This window comes from Typopeltis vanoorti, chromosome 24, assembly GCF_054136105.1.
Source record: "Typopeltis vanoorti isolate ZY-2024b chromosome 24, IOZ_Tvanoo_1.0, whole genome shotgun sequence".
NCBI classification, from domain to species: domain Eukaryota; kingdom Metazoa; phylum Arthropoda; class Arachnida; order Uropygi; family Thelyphonidae; genus Typopeltis; species Typopeltis vanoorti.
The window spans coordinates 71,049,596-71,055,336 of record NC_143572.1 but is presented as its reverse complement, the minus strand read 5'-3'; positions in this window follow the sequence as shown (position 1 = coordinate 71,055,336).

Below are 5,741 nucleotides of genomic sequence, written 5' to 3'. Positions count from 1 at the left end.
CACACACACACACACACACACACACACACACACAATTTCTTTGTGTGTGTGTATTGACATTATTCCCAGTTAATAAAATAAAATATATAATAATAAACAAATTCAGTAGTGGAGTAGCAGTTTGTTTCTTAAAAAATTCAAATACTGACAATGTTACTGCGACTGGAAATAAATTTTTATATTTTCATCATCACAAACACTAGACAATAATCTTCTCTTGCCAGGAAACACTTGAACATTATTCTAGACAATAATGTTCTCAGCTGGAGGTAAAGGATAAAAGCTTAGATTACTCTCAATGCTATTGAGAAAGAATGGTTGTATTCCTTCAGAAGTCGCACTGAACAGCCTCAAGCAGTTTTGAATTTATTCATCTATATTGATTGTAGATGCAATTTCATGCTCTATAGATATTATTATTAGACCAGTGAGTCGTTTCTGAGCCATCGTAGAGCGAGTGTAAGTTTTTTAAAGTTTTAATTTTGAGAAACTCGGGGGAAAAATTGCGAAATAATGTAGGATCATCAGCAAGCAGCAGAACGGCTTGATTTATTTAATTTTTTTGGTTTTTTAATCAGTAATCAAGGTTTTACCAATTTTTTTCGAAGGTTGTAATTTCCCCCCCGAAATATGTAGCAAAATCTGGCTCCCCGAAGTTCGCCTAATGGTAAAACCAGACCTTTGCATAAGAATCCAGCTTTTCTCTTTTTTTTTTTTTTTTTTTTTTTTTTTTTTGTTGGGGAAGGACCCACCTATTAATCTGCTGATGTTAAAAAAAAAATATTTTCAGTACCGTTCATAACACAATTGTTACGAACGAAAAGCGTTTAGGTTAAGAAGCATACTCATGCATTTTATTGCACTAAAAGTACTATTTCAAAAATTGCCACCGATCTAAACTAGCTGAAATATCTTTTTTAAATATGCGGTCATTTCTTGTTTGTACTGATATGTTAGATAATGATGATGATGATGATAATAATGATAAGAAAAGATGTGGTACTTTCATTGAGTGGAGATTTCAGAATGAAATAATTCCTAATGTACTTTCTTTGTGTGATTTTAGAAAAGTGCACATCATTATATTCTGGCTATTAGTGTCAACCGAACATCTGAAATAATGGAAATGACTAACTATAGGGATTTGTAATGGTTTTGACCTCCTGACTTAGAAGAGCGAACCTGTGTTACTTGGGATTTCCTCAATTAGGAAATTCAAGCTAATATTTTGGTGATTTCCAAGATAGATGTATGCTTACAGCTTCAGATATAATTTTCGTGAATGGAAGCAACATGAATAAATATATATAGGAGGAAATTATCTGAAATCATATCCTGTACGGAACAGATTTTGAGTACCATTTAATCTTTTAAGTATCCCTCCCCCTCTGCCACGACCGATTATAGTAACTAACTTGGTCTCCTAATTTCCCATATCATACAAAAGTATTTCATACTTTTCACTGTGTACTTCACAACCGAGATGATTACAGATTTTTACAATATCTGTAAAGCATGAAATTTGTGAACAAATTTACGAAATTTATTTGGACAAAAAAAAAAAAAAAATCCGAATAAATATTTAGGTCAGGGAGATAGTAACTCGTGGTAAACCACACGGACGCAAGAAAAAACAAGTACTTTTTTTGAATAAGGTACAGTGACAGTTGCAGTCTGTAGGATATATTTCTCAACAAATAGTGCAATTCGAGAGAGAGACCACTGAGATAAAAAAGGCCCCTTCCCACAAAAACTATGCTAATTAGACTCCAGCAAAACCATATGTAGCACCGCAAAACACGCTAACTAAAAACTCATTCTTTTAAGGTCCCCCCCCCCCCCCATGGTCAAACGCAGCTCAGTAACAAAACTCAACCATGTTAAATTCGTAAACGTGTTAAAAGTAGGAAATATGTAGTGAATGTTGTTATGACAGTTTCAGACATTGAATTCCCTTTGTCCTCGAAGAAAATTAGCGCTTCTATTCAAAGATTGTCGGCCTGCTTTTATTTAAGAGTCCCAATCTTTTGTTAATACCGCACCATTCATAGCTGCTGTATCTTTAATGGTGTAGTACCATAGCTGTGTCTTATCCGTTCTTCTTCAATTTCATATTAGTCATTCGTGAAGGGTTGTTCGTGATCCTCCCTATGGAGTAGATGTATGAAATAGCGAAGACCAACTTAACAATTTTCATGGATCAATACTTCATCGGCATTTTACCTTTCATCATGCAATTACTTCCCTCCGCTGTTATTCCCTTAACGGCGATTTGAGAGCCATTAGCGAAGTAACTGTGGTGGAGGGACCTTTGTGCCATTTGTCTTTATCTGAAAAACCACATGAAGAAATAGAAATAGAATGGCTTAACATAAAAACGATACTAAATGCAGCAGCAAATGAAAGCTTAGGAAAGACAAAAAACTTCAATAAAACGAAAAAACTGAAGATCTGGGATGATACAACCAAAGAAATAATCAAAATGAAAAAAAAAAAAAAAAAGCCTATTATAAATCGTTAAGCAGTAAAAGATTAGAAGATGAAATACAATATAAAAGAATAAGAGCCTTAGCTAAAAGTGAAGTCAGAAAAAGACATAGAGAATCATGGAACAAATTTGTTTCTAATTTAGAACATGATTTGTATAAAATAAGATCCAATGTATAAGTTTTTGAAACACTTAAATGCAGATACTAAGAAAAACATAAAATTAAACACCGAATTAGAAGAATTTCTAAATTTCTACACAGAATTGTGGACAAACAAATATTTAAAAAAAAAAGACAACTGGCAAACAATTAACGAAAAAGAAAAGGAAATAACTAAAGAAGAATTAGAAATCAGTCTGAAAGAAACAATAAACGGAAAAATCACCTGGAGAAGATAAGCTAGGTTCAGAACTATATAAATACGCAGGAACAAGATTCAAAGGAAGACTCTTATTATTTTAAAATAAAATTTACTCAACTGGTATCCCCCCAATGGAATGGAAAAAAGCAATTGTGATTCCTACTTTAAAAAAAGGTAGTAGAGATAACCCTAAAATTATAGAGGTATAAGTATTCTAAATTCTTGTTACAAAATATACAGCCGAATTTTAAATAGTAAACTAATGAAATATTCCGAAAACTTTATTTTAGAAGTACAGAATGGATTTAGAAAAGGGACAATGATGTATAGCCTTTTGCCTAACATTGCTAATGGAGAAAAGAAGAGAATACAATTTAGAAACACATATTGCATTTATTGACTTTGAAAAAGCGTTTGACAAATTTGAAATAAGCATTTTTTTGAACATATTAATTTCTTCCTGTCCCCTACGATATTTGACCCCCTTTTGCTTCAAAAATGTATATATTGTGTTTCTTAAAAAAAAAAAAAAAAAAAAAAAACGATTTTCAAATCGGCGAAACTGAATCATAAATCCTGAAATTAGAGCAGCCTTCGCAATCAATCGATCGCGTAGTAGTAAATTTCCTTTCTGTTATTCTTCAGTAACACTGGACAAACTCAGTCAAAGAAGGCAGCAAATCTAAATGTTACCTATGAATAACTGGAACAATAAAGACCTAAATGATTTTAAATTCCACATGAATAGCTTAGATTCTATAATTATAAGAGTAATAGTAAAACTGAAGCTATACGACAATATCATCTACTCATGGGTTTCTTGCTTACATCGATGACGCTGTTATGTATTAAATATGCAATATCACCTCCCTTTGGCCCATTTTCACCCTCATTTTTCATCTCTTTAACACCATACAAAAAAGAGTGCTCCTCCCACCCTTAAAAAAATATGTATAGCTTTTTTATTTAAAAAATAGGTTATTTTTAAGATTCGGATTTTGATGATTTTATAAAATAATTGTATTTATATAAAATAATTTATATAAATAATTAAAAAAATTCGATGGTGACATCGATCTTGCATAGTGATGCATTATTAAGTGAAGAAAGTATGAAAGGATCTCTTATATTAAAGTGTTATTAAAAACTATAATTATGTGAACAAAACAAGTAGCAAATAAAAGTGTTGGTGTTCAGTGCAATATAACTTCGATTCCAGTCAGCAAGCAAACTGCACGCGTAGTAAATTAACATAAATAAAAGAATCGTCGACCAATAAAATTTTGTGCCACTTGAAAACCCCCAAAGAAGTGACGCACAGGCTGGAACTACCCCCTCCCCTTCTTTCTACGTCACTGGGTAGTCGTAAATATAAGACGAATCACCGCAAGTTGAGTTCATTACAGCCTGTGGTTTGTCCTTGGAAAATTGTGTTCTAGAGCTTCCCACAGACTTGCATTATAGCTATCTTATCTTATATCTTGTATAATCTTATATATGTGGATCCGAGTTCCGAAAAAACGTCCGATTAGTAAGCAGTGTAAATTCCGTAAATCCGCTAGAGTGGGTACATGGTTCGAAAATTCCAAATTGAGCTTGGAAGACATCGGTTCTTTCACACTTTTGTGGTGTACTGTTCATTCACCTCGACAACGTTTCATTCAAAGGGAGCTTCATTGGTCTGACCGGACCATAGTGGATTGGTCATCTTTTTGCAGAGAAGTATGTATATGGTGGGCATATGAAAACTCCAACAAACTGGGGGGGGGGAGGAGGAAAAGTCGTGGAAATTGACATTCGGGAAGAGAAAAAATAACCGTGGTCGGCGCATTATAGGCCAGTGGGTTTTCGAGGGAATAGAAAAAGATTCCAGAAAAAACATTCTTTGTTCCAGTGCCTAAGCGTGATAAAGCCACCCGGTTTAGAAATCATTAAGGAATGGATTTTGCCTGGAACAACCATAATGTCAGATTGCTGGAGAGCGTACAATTGCTTAAGTGACGAGGGCTTCAAGCACGAAAGAATAAATCACTCAAAGCACTTTGTGGATCCAGACCACCGACAAACACCATAAAAAGACTGGCGAAATTTGAAGTCGCGTTTGCCCCGGACTGGACGGAAAGCATATCACTTTGAGGGATACCTAGCTGAGTATCAGTTTAAATTTAAATATGCAAGAGGACCGGATGACGATGTTTTTCATGATTTCCTTCTTCAGATCGCGAAGATGTACCCTGGCCCATCGGTTACAGTTGAGGTATGTGAATGCCTTTTTTGAATATTTTTGTGAGTAGTTTTGGCAAATTATATATGAATTAAGGTTTACGTTGCAACATAGCCTTATCAGAATCATTCCTGTTTTCTGTAGGATGATGAACGGCCATCAACGTCTGCTCGGTCATTACACGAAGCTGATAAACGAAAGAAACTACAGGTAAGTGATATCTGAATTGTACTCATAGTTTAAATGCTTTTAAAGAACTTCACTTGCTTCTTGAACATCTTTTGGTAACAGTAATATTTGTCTTGTCTAGGAGTACTCAAATGCATCCTGCGGATCAAGCAATGATGGCGACAGTTCATCTACAGACAGTTTACATGCAAATGAGGTAAAAGAAATGTATTTCCAAAATCTTGAATTCAAAAATGTGCATTTTGGTAGTATTCGTATTTGGAAGCAATGCATAAAGTGATTTTTTTTTTTTTTTTTTTTTTTTTTTTTAAATCGTAATATTCCCCTCCCAGAAATTGCTTTCTATCCAGTTAGAGTGGGATTGATAACACGGAAGTGGCGATGCACCTGAGGTAAGAAGTAGTGACAACAAATTGGAAATCTTGTAACAATTTATTTGGTATTGTACGTCTAAAATGACTGGCTTTTGTTTCTTTAG